This window comes from Sminthopsis crassicaudata, chromosome 4 (genome assembly GCF_048593235.1).
Source record: "Sminthopsis crassicaudata isolate SCR6 chromosome 4, ASM4859323v1, whole genome shotgun sequence".
Lineage (NCBI taxonomy): Eukaryota > Metazoa > Chordata > Mammalia > Dasyuromorphia > Dasyuridae > Sminthopsis > Sminthopsis crassicaudata.
In genome coordinates, this window is record NC_133620.1 from 247,064,676 (window position 1) to 247,076,492 (window position 11,817).

Sequence of the window (11,817 nt, forward strand, 5' to 3'; positions counted from 1 at the left end):
TAAACAAAAATAAAAAGCTTTATGCAGAACCAGATTTAAGACTGGGTTTATCTTGAGTTGAGTTAAAGATTAAAAACTTTATTTAAATAAGAAAATTCCAATATATAATTTATACATTTATTATGTTATGTTAAATATTTTCTATGTTTTAATTAATTTCATTAATTTGTGTGTTGCATATGCATATATTCAATATATATTTAAAATAAAAATTATGAAATCATAAACATAAGAATATTAGGTTTTTTGAATTACTTATTTTAGTTCTTATAGAATTTCTCATTTAAAATATTCACAATTATTTTTATGATTTACATTTAGTGTTATAATATTGTTAGAATAAAAATTTATATTTTATAAATATAATTGTATATGTATAAATAAGTAATGCATAATATAAATTTTAATTTGTGTATTTTTGGAAAGAATTTACATTTGGGTTATTTTAAATACTTAATGAGTAAATCTAAAAATTATGCTTAATGTATTGTTACCCAGTACACTCACAATACATTTTTGGGTTGTTATTGAAAGAGGTTTGAAGAACCAAAAAAAGTTACAACCAATGTATTAAATGACCATTAAGTTCCCTTCCAACATTATTTTTTCTAGTTGTACTAAAGTCTCTGTAGTCTATATTTCAGCTTTTGAATGTTACAGGTAAACTTATATTTCAAATTGTATAATAAGTTTGAGGGCTATTGGGAATACTATTTTGTGGTAAAAGATCAGTTTTTGAATTTAATAGTTTTAACTATCAGTTATAGTAAATCAGGAGCTCCTATAACTCATTGTTGCCCTCTTTCTATAATGTCCAGGCTAGCTCTCTGAAGGACCTTGGGATGAGTCAGAGTCAGGATAAATCAAAGTTCTTGGTATTTAGAGGGAGAAGTGAAGGAGGCAGGCAAGCTGACATATGGCTTGCCAAAGATATATCCTGGATTCTGGAGTCTAGAGTCTCCAGTCCTTCTCCTCCTTGTCCTGTAGCCAAGTGCCTCTGACCTCTCTCCCTTAGCCTGCTAAACCTTGCCTAGGATTACCTCAACACCTAACATTCAGGAAGCAGCAGTCATGAGGAGAGTCATCACATTACCATATCATCTAAATATATGTATATAGAGCCATTATCTCACATTGAATAGGTAATTAGCCTTAAGTGCTCTGCTGTCTGATTCAAGTACATCTTTTCAGAGTTTCAGCCCTCTATGTCTTTCTATGGCATAGTTTTCTGGTAGATAAGAAAAAAAATGCAATTTTACTCTAAATTCTTAATACAGATAGTTCTGCTATAATTGGATATATGTATCCCCAAATACCACTGTGTTAAGCAACATCTCATCTTAAAACCATACAGTTTTAACACTCAAAAACTATCAATACATAAAAATGAATATTAAAAATAGTTGGTAAAATATAGCTTTACACATGCAATATAATACATAAATATTATATTAAGAATGGCTTAGCCACACTCAGTCCTCAGGCTGCTTTTCCAGTTTATACCCTTTCCTAAGGTTGCTCAACTCTGCAGCTTAAACCAGAAACCATGGTGGAAGGGAGTAAGATAGAGATGGATGGGGAAGGGACCAATACTTCTTTTCTCATAGTTCCCATCTTACTAGAAGATATATAATATGAAAAATATCTAAAGACCTTCAAAATAGCTAAAATTTGTTATGAAAATACACTTTGGAAGAATTATAGCTTATGAATTATTGCAAAGTGGTCCCAACTTTTTGAATTCTTTGACTGTTTCTTGAGGAAGAAGTAAAGCAGAAGCTCAAAATATAATGTGCCCTAATATACTGATTGCATTGCAATAAATTTGCATTGCTCTAAAGTACATTATAACAGAACTGATTGTAGCTGGAAGTCTAATAGGACTAAAGTATTATACATTCAGAAAAATAAACAGTTTGACTGAGGGACAGTAGAAGAGAGAAATTAGAGTTCAAAGAGATCTACTGTCAACTTCACTTCCATATAAGAATCCTAATTTTACACAGAAGTGTAATGCTTCTGTGTTCATCACAACACTTGTTGATAAATAAATTGTAGATTGATGAATACAAGTCTAGATGATTACTTTTTTTCTGAGGCAATTGGGGTTAAGTGACTTGCCCAGGGTCACATTGCTAGAACATGTTAAGTGTTTGAGACCAGATTTGAACTCAGGTCTTCCTGGCTCCAGGGCTGGTGATCTATCCACTGCACAACCTAGCTGCCTTTAGATAATAATTACCTTTTAATGAAATAATGTTGATAAAAGGTCACATGTAAATCAAATTCTATTTTATTTGCATCAAGTGAGAAATCCTATTAAGATAACTTTTTAAGTTACCTCCCCATTAATTTAAATTTGCATAAAATTAGATTTCAGTGTGATGGGATATTCCATATATATGGCTTTCTTCACTAATGCAAGACTGTTCTTTTATTCATGGTTTAATAGATGGCTGTGTACAAAGGAATCATCTCTGATCATATGGTGATAATAAGGCTCTAAAAATTTTAGACCATGGATACTTAGGCACACATTAATTATATCTTAATCAATTTGGAGATAATAAGTGTATATAATAGGTCAATTTAAGTGACAATTCAAGTTAAGGAGGGATATCTTAGTAATGGCAAAATGATCTTATATTTAGATAGCATTATGGCTATTGCACCAAACTTAAGAAATTATAAAGTATTCTAAATGATGGAAAATAATTTTAGTCTTGCTCTCTGTATAGGAAAATAAAGTGAATAGCAATTCTTATTTTTCAGAGGAAATTATTAAACAGAACACCAATAAAGCACTCTCTCATAATATAATAAACATAATATTATATTTCCTTATCTATGTAGACAAATGTACATATATAAACAGCATAAATCTAGTTGCATAGCTACTTGAACAAACGTATATATGCTTAAACTACATATATATCTTATTACATAGTTACATATAATATTTAATATATATGTATATATATTTATTTATTCAGAAAAAAAAAAAAACTATTTTAAATGAACAGCATAATAAGTCCAGAAATGTCAGAGAAGAAACTTAGAGACTAGATGGTTATGGATAAATTCCAAAGTTATATTTATTTTCCATTAATATTTTTAAAATACACATAAAACAATTTTAACATCAGTTCCTCCCCCACCACTAAGATATCAAGTCATTTGATATATTATACATCTGTAGTTATGCAAATCACTTTCCCATATTTGTCATGGTGTGAAAAAAAAAACAGAACACGAAAACATAAACAACTACAAGATAGCATGTTTCAATATTCTTTTTATGAAGGTAGATAAAACTTTTTACCACAAGTCCTTCAGAAGCGTCTTGGTTCTTTGGATTGGTAAGAATAGCCAAGTTACTGAGAGACAGTATTGTAGCACAGTAGATGCAGCATTGATCCTGGAGTCAACAGTACCTAAGTTTAAATGTGGTCTCAGACACAAGATATTTAGCTAGATAACTTTTGGCAAGTCACCTTACCTTTATTACTTAAAAAAAAGAAAATAGTTAAGTCATTCACAGTTGATCATAATATAATATTGCTGTTACTATGGACACTATTTTTCTGTATCTATTTATTTCACTTTGCAATAATTCAGGAAAGTTTTCTCATGTTTTTCTGAAAGTATCTTGCTTATCATGTCTCCTAGCATAGTAGTATTTCATCACAAGTATATACTATAATTTATTAAACCTTTTCCTAATTGATGGTCATCCTCTCAATTTCTAATATTTTGCTACCACAAAAAAGCTATTATGATTTTTTTTATATATTTAGCTTTTTCCATTAAAAACTTTTTTTTTGAATACAGACCTAATAGTGCTAGTGTTGAGCCAATGGGTAAGCACAGTTTTATAACTCTTTGGAAATGGGTCCAAATTGCTCTCTAGAATAGTTGAATCAATTCACACCACCACCAAAAATGCATTAGTATTCCAAATCTTCCACATCCCTTCCAATATTTGTCATTTGTTTTTTCTATTATTTTAGCCAATTTGATAGATGTGAGGTGCCATCTAAATGCTCTTTTAATTTGCATTTCTCTAATCAATTGTGACAGCACACTTTTTCTCTATAACTATTGACAATAACAATTTCTTCATCTTAAAATTGCCTATTCATATCCTTTGACCATTTATCAACAGGAAAATCACTTGTATTTTTATAAATTTGACTTAATTCTCTATATATTTGGGAAATAAGGCTTTTATCACAAAAAAAAAAAAAAAAAAACAATTGCTGCAAATTTCCCACCAATTTTTAGTTTTCTTTTTAAATCTTGACTACATTGGATTTATTTATACAAAATCTTTCAACTTCAATATAATTGAAATTATTAACTTTATATCTTGTAATTCTTTCTATCTTTTGTTTGGTCACAAATCCTTTCCTTATCCATACATTTGATAAGTAAACTATTCCATGCTCTCTCAATTTGCTTATCAACTTTCTGTTGAAATAATATACACATTTTGACTGTATGTTGGTATATCATTTAATATGAGGTTTATACCTATTTTCTTCCTAATTGCTTTCCAAAATTTGGGAAAAATTTTATCAGTTAATTTTCAAACATTATGTTACTATGATCATTAGCTTCTATGTATGTGCATCCAAATTATTCCATTGATCCAGTAGTACCAGATTGTTTTTGTTATTTAGTGTTTTATCATACAGTTTGTGATCTGCCATGGCTAAACAATGTTCCTTCACATGTTTTCTTTCATGAATTCCTTTTGTGATCTTGATCTTTTGTTCTTCCACATGAATTTTTTCCTAGCTCTATAAAATAATTTTTTGTAGTTCAATTTGTATGATCCTGAATAAATAAATTAATTTAGTGAGAATTCAAAAGTTATTACAAACAGGGCAGCTAGATGGTGCAGTAATTAGAGCATTGGCCCTGGAGTCAGAAGGAGCTGAGTTCAAATCCAATCTCAGAAACTTAACACTAGCTATGTGACCCTGGGCAAGTTACTTAAACCCCAATAATCTTGCAAAAAAAAAAAAGTTTCTCTCTGAATTAAAGTAACATCTTTTTTAATTCCAATATTCTTCTGGAAATGGTGCACAGTTTCAAGGCACATAATAATGAAATCCTTCAGGACTGAAGTTGGGCAATGAAAAAATTCATGGTGAGAATGAGAAAGATGCAACATATTGCAAATATAGAATTAAAGTTATAAAGGATCTGATGAAAGAAAATATCTGCTGAAAGAATAAATAAGAATAGTTAATCATGAGGAGAGAATGAAGGATAAGCAATGGAATAGAAAGTCAGGAATGCATATTATCTTATATTAAACATGATAAGACTTGTTTAAGTTTTATACTGATTATGCAGCAAAGATAGATAATAATCTGCATGATTGAAGGAGAAACCATACTGATATTATGCTTCTGTTGATTGAACTATTTGAAAGTAGTTAATATATAAATAATTAAGAAATTAGTATTAAACAATTTATTTAGAAGTCAAGATTAAATTTTGAAAGATCCAAGATGCAATTAAGATGTAAAATATATTTAGGTATATATTTAAATGTATTTATGTAAAATACATAGAAATCTATTGAATGTCAGTCAATAAATATTTCTTAATACATACAACATGCTAGATACGCTATTAGATGTTCAGAAAATAAAATGATGAAGCTATTGTTATTCTCTAGGATGATATATTCTATCAGAAAACAATGTATACATACAGAATTATATGTGTAATAAATATACAATATGGAATATACATAGCATAAATATACATATTTCATTGTACACAATAAATATAAGGTGATTAAATACAATGTAGTTGGAAAAGTAAGGGATAAGTAATTGATGGAATAATTAAAGACTTCATGTATGAGCTTGTACTTGAATTGCATTTTGAAAAGAAAAAGGGATTCTATGAAGCAGAGAATGCATTCAAGGCATAGGAGATAGTGAAAACAAAGACGTAAGATGGGAGAGAGAGTGCTCACCTGAGGAACATGAAGAAGTATAATTTAGCTGAAGCATAGAAAGTATGAAAGACAATGATAGTTAAAAAGACTGGGAAGATAGGGTGAGGCCAGGTTGTGAAGAGTTTAAAAGCTGAAAAGAGAAGTTTATAACTTATTTTGGAGCCACCAGAGAGACACTCCAGTTTATTGAATACAAGAATGACATCATGAAATTCATATTTATTGAGAGTCATTCTGGAAGATAATGTATGATAGGCTTGATAGGGAACAGAGTTGAAGCAGATAGACCCATTCATAGTCAATAGTATAGGGGAGAGATGATGAATGTCGAAAATGGAGTTATGGCTATGTGAACAGAGAAAAGGGTCTGATGAGAAAAAAATTTTTGAGCATATAGGAATGACAGATTTGGCAATTGATGAAATCTGTATAATACATATTGAAATGGTTCTTTAAAAATATGTTTGTTAATAGAGTAGGTTAGTCTAACTAGCCTGTGATATAGTACAGCCCAAGAGAGTAGACCTAGTAAAGCAAATAAAAGATGCTTTGGCAAACACTCACTTCAATTAAAAATTGGCATTCTTAAAGCTTTTGTTTCTAATAATTAAAAGCATTAAGACTTAGGAAGCACTTGTGTATCATTTATCCATTTTGGCAGTCTTAAATTGGAACATTTATGGAAAGGGAATCATTGCATTCACCTAAGCTATTCTAGTTTATATACACATATACACAGTTTTTACTTGAAAGTTTTAAAAAACATATTTAAAAACAATATTTTTGCATAGTGGCTCTGAAATTACATTATGAAAAGACCTAGCAAATTTTTTTGATGAAAATAAACGAGGAAAATGGTCCTTGTTAAATAGTTGTGTTAAGTAGAGGATGAAGTGATATTTTGTTGATGGCTAAAATAAAACACCAAAATTAGAGAGTTTGGGCTTTGTATATATCTCTATATATTTATGTATCTATATATCTATCTATGTTAGAATGTCTGCCAAGTGGAAAAATAACATGATCTTGCCTTTTTTTAAAATTTTGCTTATTTTCCCCCTCTGTTTTAATTTGATTTACATATCAAATTGGAAGATATATTTGTAACTTTCCAACACTGGGTAGTTATGAAACAAAAAGTCTGATCTTAACTTCAGATAGAGAGGAAGACAAGGGAAAAAGGGAGAGGAGGAGAAAGGGAGAGGAAGCAGAAGAGGAGAAGGAAAAGGAGGAGGAGAAGGAAAAAATTGAAAAGTAAGAAGAGAATGATGAGGATATGGAGTTTTTTAGCCAATAAAATATATTTAAAGGCAGTTCACTTATAAAGGAAATACATGGAGAAATTGATTAAGTACATTTTTAAAATAAAAGGAAAAAACCTTAATTTTTCTTCAGTGAATCCAGTAAATATAAACCATATTAGAGGGAAAAATGATAATAAATAGTAGACATTTCTTTGCATTTAGTTTAAAACTCTTTTTTTTTTGGGGGGGGGCACTTTCCTTTTGTTTTCTATAAGTCAATTGAGAGAGGAGAAATCAAAAGATCATCAATTAAATGTCCAGGTGGTGACATGGATAGAGTTCTAGAGGATGAGTTAAAATGTGGCTTCAGCCACTTACTAGCTATGTGAGCCTGAACAAGTTACAAAATAAGGATTATAACAATATTTACCTCACACTATGGTTGTGAGAATCAAATTAAATTATATCTATAAAGTGCTTAGCACTGTGCTTAGCATGTCACAAACATTTAAAAATGCTTATTCCCTTACCCACTCTAGTATAAATTCTTGCCAAGCCCTTTTCAAAGTTGCTCATTCCCCTTTGCTATATACCTTTTACCCAACTCTCATCTGGGGATCCAAGAAGCTGTAACATGTGCAGTAGTCACACTCCAATAAAACCTTCTTGGTATATGGGCTAAACCAGATTGAGGATAACTAACTATGTTATTATGATTGTGCCTGAACTTCAATTTGTTTCTTTTTTCTTTTTAGTTGTCATCTGTCTGTGCTGCAACCTGGATTATCAGAAGGAAATGAAGGATGTAGAGTAATGTGATATATTTCAGAAACAATGTTTGTGTTTATTAGTGTTTACTTGTAAGGAAGGACAATGGATCTTCTTACTTTTTTGTTTAGCCACATATTCTTTAGGGACTCAAAAAAAGTCTTTATGGGGAGGAGCCAAGATGGCAGAGAGAAGACAACTTTATCTGAGTTCTCCTTGATGTCCATGAGATCAAAACCAAATCAATCCTGTGAACTGGTTTTGGAATGACAAAATCTGCAAATAGTTGGAGTATAACAAATTTCCAGCAGAAGATATTTTGGAAGAACTTCAGAAAAGTTCTGTTTCAATCAGCATGGAGGGAGGCAGTCAAGCTCAGGCACAGTATAGGGACCCAGGGCAATGTGGGTGTCTGTGCTTCAAATCTACTGGAAGGAAACTACAGCATTATTGTTTACTCTATCCTGGTTGCAAGCCAGTAGATCAATACATTAACTTCAAGACATCCAACACAAATACAAAAGGCAATAGTGAGCTTCTGAACTCCAGAATAACGTGGAAGCTGATCATGCCCAGCCAGAACTGGAAGTTAGTTAGCACTGACTCAGTGCAGCACTGTTGCCTGTAGAGGAAGATTAGACAATCTCCCTCTTGCTCTAAAAGCAGACCTTAACCTTTAAAAAAAATGAGTAATAAAAGAAAAAAAAAACTGACCATAGATAGCTTTTATGGAAACAAAGAACAGACTTCAAACTCTGAGGACACTAAAAGCAGATCAATTCCAGATGAAGACCCTAAAGGTGATATGAGTTGCTTGCTGTTGCATAAGGATCTCTTGGATGAATTAAAAAAGGATCTTAAAAGACAAAGAAAAATGCAGAAAGGAAATGAGAACATTGCAGGAGAAATTTGGAAAAGGAAAAGCACAAATTATGTGAAGAAACCTCCTTACAAAATAGATTTAGTGAAATGGAAAAAGCATATAATTTCTTACAATATAGATTTGACAAAATGGAAAAAGAAAACAACCCTTTGAAAAACAATTTGTGAAGTGCGAAAAAAATCTATTGAACAAAACAATTCATTTAAAAATTAATTTAGCCAAATACAAAAGGGACTTGTAACATGCTGTTGTCTCCAGATGCTGCTGATTGCTCTCTGGGAGGAGATCTGCTGTGTCAACTCAAATCTCTCGAACAGATTCTTCTTCCTGTAGAGAGCCGAATCAATTCTGGCCTAGAGCAGAGACTCCCCTTTCCTCCAGAGCTGCCCTCTTTTATCCTCCCAGAGAATGAGCATGGGATAATGCAAGGGCTTCTGGGAAAAATTACTTCAACCAATGAACTTGCTCCTCCTAAGCATGTAAGCTCTTCCCCAGGAATTCACAAGTCAAACTCCCAGGAAAGGCCGGAGCTAGAAAATTGTTAAGTACTGACTTAGCATTTAGTAAAACCCTAATATCTCATTATCTCATTAGCACTTAGTAAGAACCTAACATCTCCCCCTTTCTTTTGATTTAGAACATAGGGTGGTCGTGACCTTGAAACATAAATCCATCAATATGGGAGGCATTACACATAATTACATAGATTACATAAACACATAGTAACATAATAACAGTAACATTGTACATACTAGAAGTATGTAACAAATAACATGATCAAATAATCATAAATTGAGAATTTATAAATGTCCATGAGTCCATTGTGCATTAGTCTCATCTTGTGTTAGGAAATCCAATGATTCCTGCTGGTTTTTAAAGTTCTTTAACAGTCTTCTTATTAGCCATGGTCTTTCAGTATCAGATGTTTCTTAGATTTTCTTCTTTGTTTTGAGGTCTTTCTCTTTTTCTGTCTCTCTCTGATGGACAAGGCGAATACAACTCATTGGCACCCATCTGATTCCTTCTCCATCTGAAGAAATACAAGCAAATCCTTTCTCCCAGGCAGTTAACCTATCTAATTACCTTCTATTTACCACTTTCTAAATCTCTTCTCATCATCTGGCAATTACATTGGAGTTGTTTGCACTGGACACAGGCCTGTTGGTTTAAAAGGCCTGTATTCTCCCCAAGTATAATCCATTTTTCAATCTGATTGCCTTTTGGCTGACTTATCAGGTAATCCCTTTCTCCCATGTGATTACTTTTCTGCTGGTTGATCAAATCAGAGTCCTGACCTTCTAAAGGCTCTTTGGGTGTAACATCAGCTGCCATCATACCCCAAGTCTTTTTTGCCTGGGGCCCTGGACCTGGGCCCCTCATCCCATTTCCCTGAATTATTCTATACTCTGATGCCCAATGGAGTCCTCTATTGCATTTTGGACATGGGGTTTTAGGTCTTCTCTCACCCTATCTTCTTACTGTATCTCCATACCTACACTGAGCTCTTAGATGTCCAATTTTTCCACATTGAAAACATCGCCGAGTTTCTCTAGAAGTTCCTTGCCAAGAGGGACCCTGTCTTTCCACGTTCATCATTGTCCGGGTGTAAAAAGCATTTGTTCCCACTGTAGCACAGCGTCTTATGATCTCCTCTAAAGGAGCATCTTTGTCTAATCCCCATATAATTCTTTTGCAAATCTCATTGGCATTTTCCTTAGCCAGATGTCTGGTCATTATTTCTGTAGCTGCATTTTCTCCAATAGTTCTTTTGACAGCAGTTTGCAAACCTCCCACAAAATCTGCAAAAGGTTCATTGGGACCTTGCTGTATTTTAGTGAAAGCCTCTCCCCAATCTTTCTGTCCAGGGAGGACACCCCAAGCTTTTATTGCAGCCTTAGCAATTTGTTCATATATTGTCATAGTATAATTAATCTGTTTTGAATTCTCTCCATACTGACCTTCACTAGCTAAGTGCTCAAAAGTGAATTGTGTGTTAACTCCTATTTCCAAATTGCATCTGACTTGGATTTTACATAATTCATGAAACTCCAAAAGCCATAACAAATGTTATCCAGGTTCTAGGCATGTCCTTGCTATGGATTTCCAATCATTTGGGGTTAGGACTTCATAAGACAAACCATCTAGTAACATTTTAACATAAGCTGATATAGCCCCATAAAGGGTACAACCTTTTTTCAAATCTTTAATTTTATTCAAATCTAAAGGTGCATATCTTCTCCTTTTTTGACCTACAGAATCAATCTCTTCAATCACAGGATATGCATGTATAAAATCACTTATATCCTGTCCTTCTCTCTTAGCTTTAAGCAATGTTTTTTTCTAATCTTGTCATAGGCTTAGGCTGCTTCACAGGCAATTCTGTTTGTGTTTCTGCCTCTTCCCCTTCTTCTTCTTGCTCCATCCCTGAAGGGTTAATTGAGGGAGGAGATGAGAAATGCTCCTGTTGCTCAGAATTGTACTTCATTGTTATCTGATTCATCCTTTTCACCTAGTTTAGTTGACACTTCCCCATTTTGCTCCTTCTTTTCTTCCTTTAGAATAACAATTTTTAAAGCCATTTGGATTAAATTGTAGGTATGAAGTGTATCTTTGGAAATTGAGCTTGGTCTGGAATTGTAGTGTTCACCTAATTGCTTTGCTACTAATTCCCATTCATCTGGATCCAATTCTTCTTCCAGAGAAAAACAAGGACATATGACCTTCACAGTTTTTAAAAGTTCAGTAATCTCCTCCAAAATTATAATCAATCCTTGGCTTTTCATAACCTTGATGATACTCTCTAAACATTTTCCTTGAACAGAAGGCATTTGCCCCATTTCACTATAAGAGATTGCTGGTTTAGCCCCTAACAAGTTAAGTTCCTTATTTGTCTTAATCTTTAACAAAGTTTCCTTGTTACTCACAGTTCTGGGTCAGAGAGA

General features: G+C 32.5%; 1 long non-coding RNA gene across 1 annotated transcript in view; it reads left to right on the top strand.

The window, feature by feature from the left end:
* Window positions 1-10,714, top strand: part of LOC141566253 (uncharacterized) — a 145,358-nt gene extending 134,644 nt beyond the window's left edge. Inside the window, exon 5 of the long non-coding RNA XR_012489258.1 lies at window positions 7,980-10,714. This is a non-coding gene — a long non-coding RNA (uncharacterized LOC141566253). The remainder of the gene's footprint in view (window positions 1-7,979) is intronic.
* Window positions 10,715-11,817: the final 1,103 nt, after the last annotated feature.